This window comes from Callospermophilus lateralis, chromosome 5, assembly GCF_048772815.1.
Source record: "Callospermophilus lateralis isolate mCalLat2 chromosome 5, mCalLat2.hap1, whole genome shotgun sequence".
NCBI lineage: Eukaryota > Metazoa > Chordata > Mammalia > Rodentia > Sciuridae > Callospermophilus > Callospermophilus lateralis.
Window position 1 is genome coordinate 38,994,145 of NC_135309.1, and position 11,730 is coordinate 39,005,874.

Consider the following 11,730-nt stretch of genomic DNA (forward strand, 5'->3'; position numbering starts at 1 on the left):
TGGATCTTTTTAAAAAATCCAATCTACCAGTCTATGTCTTTTGATTAATTAGGTTAGGCCATTAACATTCAGATTATTATTGAGATATGATTTGTATTCCTGGTCATTTGGGTTTATTTTTGAATTTTAATTTGCCTTGGTTTCACCTTTGATTGATTTCTCTTTGGTGTGGTCCTCTCTTTGGTAGTTTTTTTTTTCATTTCCTCCTCATGTAATATTTTGCTGAGAATGTTCTATAGTGCAGGCTTTCTAGTTGTGAATTCTTTTAACTTTTGTTTATCATGGGAGGTTTGAATTTCTTTTTTTTTTTTTTATTCAAAACATTACAAAGATTTCAGAATCACATCGGTTACACATCCACATTTTTACATGATACCATAATAGTAACTGTTGTATTATGCTACCTTTCCTATCCTCTACTATCCCCCCTCCCCTCCCCTCCCATCTTCTCTCTCTACCCCATCTACTGTAATTCATTTCTCTTCTTATTTTTTTCCCATTCCCCTCACAAACTCTTATATGTAATTTTGCATAACAATGAGGGTCTCCTTTCATTTCCAAGCAATTTCCCTTTTCTCTCCCTTTCCCTCCCACTTCATGACTCTGCTTAATGTTAATCTTTTCCTCCTGCTCTTCCTCCCTGCTCTGTTCTTGGTTGCTCTCATTATATCAAAGAAGACATTTGGCATTTGTTTTTTAGGGATTGGCTAGCTTCACTTAGCATAATCTGCTCTAGTGCCATCCATTTCCCTGCAAATTCCATGATTTTGTCATTTCTTAGTGCTGCGTAGTACTCCATTGTGTATAAATGCCACATTTTTTTTATCCATTCATCTATTGAGGGGCATCGGGGTTGGTTCCACAGTCTAGCTATTGTGAATTGTGCTGCTATGAACATCGATGTGGCAGTATCCCTGTAGTACGCTCTTTTGCGGTCTTCAGGGAATAGTCCGAGAAGGGCAATAGCTGGGTCAAATGGTGGTTCCATTCCCAGCTTTCCCAGGAATCTCCATACTGCTTTCCATATTGGCCTCACCATTTTGCATTCCCACCAGCAATGTACAAGAGTACCCTTTTCCCCACATCCTCGCCAGCACTTGTTATTGTTCGACTTCATAATGGCTGCCAATCTTACTGGAGTGAGATGGTATCTTAGGGTGGTTTTGATTTGCATTTCTCTGACTGCTAGAGATGGTGAGCATTTTTTCATGTACTTGTTGATTGATTGTATGTCCTCCTCTGAGAAGTGTCTGTTCAGGTCTTTGGCCCATTTGTTGATTGGGTTATTTGTTTTCTTATTGTTTAATTTTTTGAGTTCTTTGTATACTCTGGATATTAGGGCTCTATCTGAAGTGTGAGGAGTAAAAATTTGTTCCCATGATGTAGGCTCCCTATTTACCTCTCTTATTGTTTCTCTTGCTGAGAAAAAAATTTTTAGTTTAAGTAAGTCCCATTTGTTGATTCTTGTTTTTAACTCTTGTGCTATGGGTGTCCTATTAAGGAATTTGGAGCCCGACCCCACAATATGTAGATCGGAGCCAACCTTTTCATCTATCAGACGCATAGTCTCTGATTTGATATCAAGGTCCTTGATCCATTTTGAGTTAACTTTTGTGCATGGCGAGAGGAGGGGATTCAGTTTCATTTTATTGAATATGGATTTCCAGTTTTCCCAGCACCATTTGTTGAAGATGCTATCCTTCCTCCATTGCATGCTTTTAGCCCCTTTATCGAATATAAGATAGTTGTAATTTTGTGGATTGGTTTCTGTGTCCTCTATTCTATACCATTGGTCCACCCGCCTGTTTTGGTACCAGTACCATGCTGTTTTTGTTACTATTGCTTTGTAGTACAGTTTGAAATCTGGTATCGCTACACCTCCTGATTCACACTTCCTGCTTAGAATTGCTTTTGCTATTCTGGGTCTTTTATTTTTCCATATGAATTTCATGATTGCTTTATCTATTTCTACAAGAAATGCCGTTGGGATTTTGATTGGCATTGCATTGAACCTATAGAGAACTTTTGGTAATATTGCCATTTTGATGATGTTAGTTCTGCCTATCCATGAACAGGGTATGTTTTTCCATCTTCTGAGATCTTCTTCTATTTCTCTCTTTAGGGTTCTGTAGTTTTCATTGTATAAATCTTTCACCTCTTTTGTTAGGTTGATTCCCAAGTATTTTATTTTTTTTGAGGATATTGTGAATGGGGTAGATGTCCTCATTTCCAGTTCGGAAGATTTGTCGCTGATATACAGGAATGCCTTTGATTTATGCGTGTTGATTTTATATCCAGCCACTTTGCTGAATTCATTTATTAGCTCTAGTAGTTTCTTTGTAGACCCTTTTGTGTCTTCTAGGTATAGGATCATATCATCCGCAAACAGTGATAATTTAAGTTCTTCTTTTCCTATTTTTATGCCTTTAATTTCTTTCGTCTGTCTAATTGCTCTGGCCAGTGTTTCGAGAACTATATTGAATAGAAGTGGTGAGAGAGGGCATCCCTGTCTTGTTCCAGATTTTAGAGGGAATGCCTTCAGTTTTTTTTCCATTTAGAATGATGCTAGCCTGAGGCTTAGCATATATAGCTTTTATAATTTTGAGGTAAGTTCCTGTTATCCCTAGTTTTTCTAATGTTTTGAACATAAAGGGATGCTGTACTTTGTCGAATGCTTTTTCTGCGTCCACTGAGATGATCATATGGTTCTTATCTTTAAGTCTATTGATGTGGTGAATAACGTTTATTGATTTCCGTATATTGAACCAGCCTTGCATCCCAGGGATGAATCCTACTTGATCATGGTGCACAATCTTTTTTATATGTTTTTGTATACGATTTGCCAGAATTTTATTGAGGATTTTTGCATCTAAATTCATTAGGGATATTGGTCTGTAGTTTTCTTTCTTTGAGGTGTCCTTCTCTGGTTTGGGAATCAGGGTGATATTGGCCTCATAGAATGAATTTGGGAGTTCTCCCTCTTTTTCTATCTCCTGAAATAGATTATGGAGTATTGGTATTAGTTCCTCTTTAAATGTTTTGTAAAGCTCTGCTGTATATCCATCCGGTCCTGGGCTTTTCTTGGTTGGTAGTCTTTTGATGGCTTCTTCTATTTCCTCCCTTGATATTGATCTGTTTAGGTTGTTTATATCTTCCTGATTCAATCTGGGTAGTTCATATGTCTCAAGGAATTTATCTATGCCTTCACTATCTTCTATTTTATTAGAGTATAGGGTTTCAAAATAATTTCTAATTATCGTCTGTATTTCTGAATTGTCTGTTGTGATGTTGCCTTTTTCATCCCGTAAGCTAGTAATTTGGGTTCTCTCTCTTCTTCTCTGTTAGTGTGGCTAGTGGTCTATCAATCTTATTTAATTTTTCAAAGAACCAACTTTTAGTTTTGTCAATTTTTTCGATTGTTTCTTTTGTTTCGATTTCATTGATTTCTGCTCTAATTTTAATTATTTCTTGCCTTCTACTGTATTTGCTGCTGATTTGTTCTTCTTTTTCTAAGGCTTTGAGGTGTAGAATGAGGTCATTTATTTGTTGGCTTTTACTTCTTTTAAGGAATGAACTCCATGAAATGAATTTTCCTCTTAGTACTGCTTTCATAGTGTCCCAAAGATTTCGATATGTTGTTTCTGAGTTTTCGTTTACCTCTAAGAATTTTTTAATTTCCTCTTTGATGTCTTCTGTAACCCTTTGTTCATTCAGTAGCATATTGTTTAATCTCCATGTGATGTAGGGTTTTTCCTTTCTCATTTTATTATTGATTTCCAATTTCATTCCATTATGATCAGATAAAATGCATGGTAGTATCTCAACTCCTTTGTAATTGCTAAGCTTTGCCCTGTGACATAATATATGGTCTATTTTTGAGAAGGATCCATGTGCTGCTGAGAAGAAAGTGTATCCGCTTGATGTTGGGTGGTATATTCTGTATATATCAATTAAGTCTAAGTTATTTATTGTATTATTGAGCTCTATGGTTTCTTTATTCAATTTTTGTTTGGAAGATCTGTCCATTGGTGAGAGAGGTGTATTAAAATCTCCCATGATTATTGTGTTGTGGTCTATTAGACTCTTGAACTTGAGAAGAGTTTGTTTGATGAACGTAGCTGCACCATTGTTTGGGGCATATATATTAATGATCGTCAAGTCTTGTTGGTGTATGGTTCCCTTGAGCAGTATGTATTGTCCTTGTTTATCCCTTTTGATTAACTTTGGCTTGAAGTCTATTTTATTTGATACAAGTATGGACACCCCTGCTTGCTTCCGGGGTCCGTATGAGTGATATGATTTTTCCCAACCTTTCACCTTCAGTCTGTGTATGTCTTTTCCTATCAGATGAGTCTCCTGTAGGCAGCATATTGTTGGATCTTTTTTTTTTTTAATCCATTCTACTAGCCTATGTCTTTTGATTGGTGCATTTAAGCCATTAACATTTAGGGTTACTATTGAGATATGGTTTGTATTTCCAGCCATATTTGGTTATGTATGATACTTAACATGATTAGTTTTTCCTCTATGCTTAGTTTTTCCTTTATTGTACTACCTCCCGTTGTTGGTTTTCATTGTTATTTTTCATTTCCTCTTCCTGTAATGTTTTGCCAAGGATGTTTTGAAGAGCTGGTTTTCTAGCTGCAAATTCTTTTAACTTTTGCTTATCATGGAAGATTTTTATTTCATCATCAATCCTGAAGCTTAATTTCGCTGGATACATGATTCTTGGTTGGAACCCTTTTTCTTTCAGCGTTTGAAATATGTTGTTCCAGGATCTTCTAGCTTTCAGAGTCTGTGTTGAAAGATCAGCAGTTATCCTGATTGGTTTACCCTTAAATGTAATCTGCTTCCTCTCTCTTGTGGCTTTTAAGATTCTCTCCTTATTCTGTATGTTGGGCATCTTCATTATTATATGTCTTGGTGTGGATCTCTTATGATTTTGTATATTCGGTGTCCTGTAGGCTTCTAGTATTTGGATTTCTTTTTCATTCTTTAAGTCTGGGAAGTTTTCTAGTATTATTTCATTGAATAGATTACTCATTCCCTTGGTTTGGACCTCTGTACCCTCTTGTATCCCAATAACTCTTAGGTTTGGTTTCTTGATGTTATCCCATAATTCTTGGATGTTCTGCTCATGATTTCTTAACATTCTTGCTGAGCTGTCTATGTTCTTTTCAAGTTGAAAAACTTTGTCTTCGTTGTCTGATGTTCTATCTTCCAAGTGTTCTACTCTGCTGGTAATACTCTCATTTGAGTTTTTAATTTGGTTTATTGTTTCCTGCATTTCCAGGATTTCTGTTTGTTTGTTTTTTATATCCTCTATCTCCCTATAGAGTTGATCTTTTGCTTCTTGGATTTGTTTATGTAATTCATTGTCCAAGTGATTTTTCATTGTCTGAATTTGATGAATAATGTCTTCCTTGAGACTCCAGATCATCTGAAGCATGTATATCCTGAACTCTTTGTCTGACATTCCATCAGCTGCAGATATTACCTCATCTAATGTTGAATTGACCTGTATTGTTTGTGGTCCTTTCTTTCCTTGTCTTTTCATACTGCTCATGATTCTTTCTAGCTTTGTGAAACTGTTGAGTTAATGTTTTTCCCCTTATATATTTGTATTGTTCTTGAATAGCTCCAATATCCCTCTTTTTCGGAGAAAGACAATGTTAACAGATCCCAATATCAACAGTACATTATATAAGGACAAGTTTTCATTATTAATACATTTATAGTTAGATTCTAAGACTATAGATGTTGGATTTAATTATTACTTAAGAATATATTCCTTAGTTTCATAAAAGGCGTACCATATCTGGTGGCATATAGAAAACTTAATTTCAGACGAAGGATGTTATACTTAAAGAGAAAGGAGTGAGGGAATGAGGTTAAACTAACTTAGCACCTTTGGAGAACTCTAACCACTCGACTGGTAATTTATGGAAGAATGTATAGACTCAACCTCCTATTTAGATAGTTACCCTATGTATAGATAGCAAAAGTTAGGAGATTGAAAGTGGTATAGAGAGAATATGAATTAAAAAAAAAAGAAAAGAAAAGAAATAACAAGGAAGAAAAGAGAAATAAGAGAAGGGAAAGGGAAGTAAGATAGAAATACAGAAAAAAAAATGGGGGGAGGTGGGGTATATGCAATTCCTCTATATTATATTACTTTGGTAATTCAGTTGTTCATGCTCAGTTCTTGGTTTCACATATGCTGAAGTTGTGGAAGAGAGAGAAGAAAAGAGAAAGAGAGGAAAAAAAAAAAAAGTCTCTCAGAACACTGTTTTCCTTGCTTCCAGTAGGTGGCGTTGTCTATTCCTAGTTTGAGCCTCTGTATTCAGGGTGGTGTGTATAGCCAGTGTGAAGGGAAATGAGCTTCCACCTGTATCTTCCCTACTCTTGTCTCTGAGGTAGAAACCAGGTGCCTCTAGAGTTGTTGTTTTGTGTTGATAGCTACAATCCCCAAAAGCTTGTGGGAAATATTTTGAGTTATCGCAGCTAAGGGTGGGAGAGTTGGAAACCAGGTACCTGGATCAGCCGCAACTGTGCTGGTAGCCACACCCACTTTGATGGGTTTTAAGGGTTGATGGGCTTCCTGGAGACTAGCGCTCTGGGCGGGACCGGACTTCCTCCTCCGGTCTGGCTGAGCGGCTGGCGCCTTCCTGCTCCGGTCTGGCTGGGCGGCTCGGGAGGTTTGAATTTCATCTTCAAATCTGAAGCTTAGTTTAGCTGGATATAAAATTATTGGTTGGCATCCATTTTCTTTCAGAGCTAGATATATGCTATTCCAGGACCTCCTGGTGTTAAGGGTCTGGATTGAGAAATCAATTGAGATCTGAATTGCTTTTCTCCATATATAATTTGACTTTTTTCTCTTTAAAACTTTAAAATTCTATCCTTATTATGTGTGTTGGTCATTCTCATTATAATGTGGCTTGCTTTGGGCCTGCTGTAAAATTTTGTACTTTTGAAATTTTGTAAGACTCTCGTAGTTGATTTTCCATTTTATTCTTTAGATTTCGGAAATTTTCTAATATTATGTCATTGAGAAGATTGTGCATGCCTTTGATTTTTCCAAAGCTTTGTGTATTCTGATAAATCTTAAATTTGGTCTTCATGTTATTCCATGTTTCTTGGAAGTTCTGTTTATTGTTAACTAACCATCTTGTCTGTACAGTTGACTTCATTTTCAAGAGGATATATTTGTCTTCATTTCCTGAGATTCTGTCTTCCAAGTGGTCTAGTCTTGGTGACATTTTTCATTGAATTTTTAATCTGGTTTAGTTTTCCTTCAATTTAGGATTTCTACTTGGTTCCTTCTGCCTCTTTGTTGAAGTGATCTTTCACTTCCTGTATTTTCTCTATGATACCATACTGTAGTATCATAGAGAAAATGATATTTTTATTTCAAAGATCAGTCTAACTGTGTACCTTCTAAATTCCTTCTCTGACATTTCTTCTCCTATGTTATCTATGGATCCTATTGTTGGAATAACTTCACTTGTTTGAGGTGCTTTGTTTCCTTGTCTTTTCATATTGTTTGTATATGTCTTCCTACCTAATGATATGAAGCTAAGGCAGTACAGTTTCTACCCTGCAGTCTTGTAGTGTTTCTGAAGGCTTCCAGTGTGGGAGACCAACCTTACAAGTGACTGAGTCACACTCCCCAGCTGGGTGCTGAGTCACTCAGTTGCAGAAATGTGGCATAGCTTTCCCCACCCTTCTTGGGCCTGAGAGTCGGTATCTCCTGCATGGATGTGTCTTGCTACAGCCACATGGGTGAAGCTATGCTCACCTGTTCCTTTGTAATATAATCCCTTGTCCTGTTTAGGATAAAATCTTCCATGGAAGTGCCTTGTGTGAGTCCCTTTCTCTTACTGTGTCCTTGGTGTGGCCTACCCAGGTGTCAGTCAACCTGCTGACAGTGGACATCATGAAGATACTCAGCCCCCTGAAACCTGACCCTTTGCCTCATTTAAATAGCTTCTCCTCAATAAAAGGGGTCAGCATGTGCTCTCGCTCTCTTTCTGTGGACCCTTAAGGTCAGAGGAGCCATCACAGCAACCCCAAAGAAAAAGGTATTTGTGTCTCTTGTGTGGTTATTTTGTGCAGCCCAGTTAGCCCAGTTTAACCGGAGTGACCCCTGAGTCTTTTAGTCATAAGAACAGTAACCCGGCATTCCAGTACTTCACCTTTAAGGGAGAGACCAATATGAACAGCACCCAATGCAAAAAATATACAGCCTTAAGCCAAATACCTCTAATAGGTGTTGTAATAAACTGAAATGATGTGTTCAATTATTGTCTACAATATGGACAGTAAGTTTGCTAAAAGAGTTTACCATTTTAAATGCTGGACAAATGGGAACAGAAGTAGTGTAGGATGTGATGTTTATGAGGGAGGAGAGAAGACATAAAAATTTATAGTAAGAGTGAAGGAAGAATTAATAGAGGTTAGCTGTTAGCATGAGAGAAGTGAGAAAGAGAATCCAGGGAGACAGATAAGTGAGTGAAAAAATATATACAAATTTTGAAAAATAATAATAAAAAAATAAGACTACACAACAAAACTCTAATACACTACGTAGACATCCCATGCCTCAATAAATTAATGCATAAAAAATGTTTGGATTCAAAGGTGGTAAAGATGTGAGGGAGAGAAAAATAAAATAATAATAATAATAATAAGGGCCAGGATTGTGGCTCAGTGGTAGAGCACTTGCCTAGCAAGCATGAGGCACTGGGTTCAATCCCCAGCACCACATAAAAAATAAAATAAAATTAATATTTTTTTTAAAAAATAATAAAAATTAAAAAAGAAAAGTTTCAATGGAAAATTGAACAATTGCTTCCGTTGTCTTTCAAAAATTTTTCTCAGCTGCCCTTCTCCACAGATAGGTGATATTGTCTAAATTTTGATGGTAGCTCCAGTCTGGTGGGTGCTGGAATTGTTGGCTGGGTGAGCTGATAGCAAGATACCCTCACATCTTCTTCCAGTCTTCCCACCCGTTGTATCTGGCCCCTTCCTTCCCTGTGCACATCAGGACTCACCGAGTTGGAGAGAGCTGAGTTCTCTCCAGTTTCTCCAACATGTGCTTCCTCTGGGGAACTGTCCCCCATCTTTAGCTTTCCACATGCTAGCCAGGTCCAGTCTGGCCCACTCGGACCTAGCTGCAATCTGACAGATCTGGGCTTCAGATTGCCCAGGCTCTGTCTTGCTGCAGTCCCAAGATCTCAATGCTGTTCCAACTTGCAGAGACACCACCAGGGATGTGCTCAAAAAAAGGAGCAACCCTGCAAAGAGGCAGCCAGATGGCAACACATTCACCAGGAAGAGCTCAGTGCAGGTACCCCGACAGTATATCTCCAGGCCCTGGCAGGTGACCTCAGACTGAGTCAGCTACACTCCAAGATGGCAGAGGTGGCAGCAGCAAACCTGCAGGCCCCTTGTTCCTGGACTCCCTGGCTCTGGCCAGTGTCCCAAGATGGTGGTAGCTGTGTGTAACCAAGCCTGCAGGTCCCTGACAATGAACTTCCAGGCAAAAATGGGCAGCAGGCAGCAGGCGATCCATGGGCAAACAGTGGGCCATTGGCTGGTGGAAGTCAGGAGGTGGGCAATGGGCAATCAAAAGGCGTGCAAGTGGGCAAATGATGGCCATTGGGCAGCAGTCAGAGAGCAATCTCTCCAGGTGGATTTGCTGTGCTCCCACAGGGCTGACGAGTGAGGTGCTGGACAAAGATCCACACTGCATCAAAGTAGAGGCCACTGAGGATTGGGGAGAAAACTATGAAAAAAGATAGTCCACACAGCTTGGCAGACACCAGTCAGGATCTGTGCAAATCTTCAGCAGCTTGACCTCTGGCTCTGGGCAGTGTTGCAGGCAATCTACACAGAGTCTACACAGAGAGCCTCGGATACTGCACTGTGACCTTCACTGAACAATCTCAAAGATTCATTTTTTGAGAAGACACAACCATAGGAAAAGGATTATTATTAATCATACATGGACACAAACACATGTGTGTGAGTGCAAGTGTGCACACACACATACATACATATTCCCCATAAAGTAAAAACTAAGCTAGATATTAGGAGGTGTTTTCATTGTGCCTAATCAATGGAAGATTAATATGCGCAAAATAAAATTGATCTTGCAAGTCTTGTTGAAAAGCAAAAATATACCAATAAAATAGAAAAATACATATTTAGATAATTTCAGGAGAAAATTGGGCAACATATAATGTGAAAAATGCTCACCCTCACTCATAATCAATGACAAGCAAATTAAAATTGTTAATGAGATACAATTACATACTTATCACATTAATAAACATTTAAAGCTTTTTTTGTGTGTTTTATTTTGTTAGGACAGAGAAGAGACAAATTCTAGCAATTCTGAGTATCTTTCAATGTTGAAGATACTTTGTATTTTGGGTCTCAGATTTGACTGTGACAAACCATTTAGAAAAAACTCTTTTCCACAGACACAAGAGCAGGGTATAAAAATGCTCATTGCCATATTGTTTGAAGTGGCCAAATATCTGAAACAGCATATAGATTGTTCTTTGAATGTGTGACTAAAGGGTGGTATATTAATGCCAGGATTCTATGAAGCAATTAAAATGAATGAACCCCTCAGCCTCCACCAAGTAGAAAACCATCTGAGGAGGCCAGTGACAGTCATTTTCACTTATGACCCATTTCTTCATATTTACCCTGTGGTTATAAATATATAGTAGAATGTGGAAAGATTTTTACACTCAGAATCAAAGGGATTTTGTTTTAATTATGGATTTCCTATCTTAGTAATTTCTTGGTCACAGCGAGTTTGTTAAATTATTCTGAGTTTTTGGTCTACAGGTTTCCAAGGACTTTCTGTTATCTATAAATGGTGAAAACAGTTGCGACACCTTCTCAGGGTTCATCTTGGACAATGAAAGGAAGTTCTCCAATGGGTTTAGAGGGATCATAACACATAAAAATAAATTTGTATTAATGGTTATAGTCTAAGAGTTCCATTTGACCAAGGTCTTAATTAGCAATATATTTAAAATGCAAATTTTATGAAAAGTATAAAGGTATGAAATGAAGGTTTTAGTGAAAGCATGAAGTGTTATTTTTTTCCTGTTAAAATCCCAATCGGTAAATGGGCTAAGGAACTGAACAGACACTCCACAGAAAAAGAAATAGAATCAATCAACAAACAGAGAAAAACTTTTTAGCATCTCTAGCAATTAGAGAAATATAAATCAAAATTACTCTAAAATTCATCTCACTCTCTTCAGAAAGGCAATTATCAAGAATACAAGCAATAATAAATGTTGGTGAGGATGTGGGGAAAAAGGCACACTCATACATTGCTGGTGAGACTGCAAATTGGTGCACCCACTCTGGAAAGTAGTATGGAACTTCCTCAGAAAACTGGGAATGGAACCACAATTTGACCCAGCTATCCCAACCTTGGTTTATACCCAAAGAACTTAAAATCAGCATACTACAGTGATATAGCTGCATCAATATTTATAGCAGCTCAACTCACAGTAGCTAAGCTACAGAACCAAACAAGTTGCCCTTTAACAGATGAATGGATAAAGAAAATGTGGTACATATAAACAGTGTAATATTACTCAGCCTTAAAGAAGACTGAAATAATGACATTTGCAGGTAAATGGTTGGAATTGGAGAATGTCATGCTAAGCAAACTAAGCCAATCCTCAAAATCCA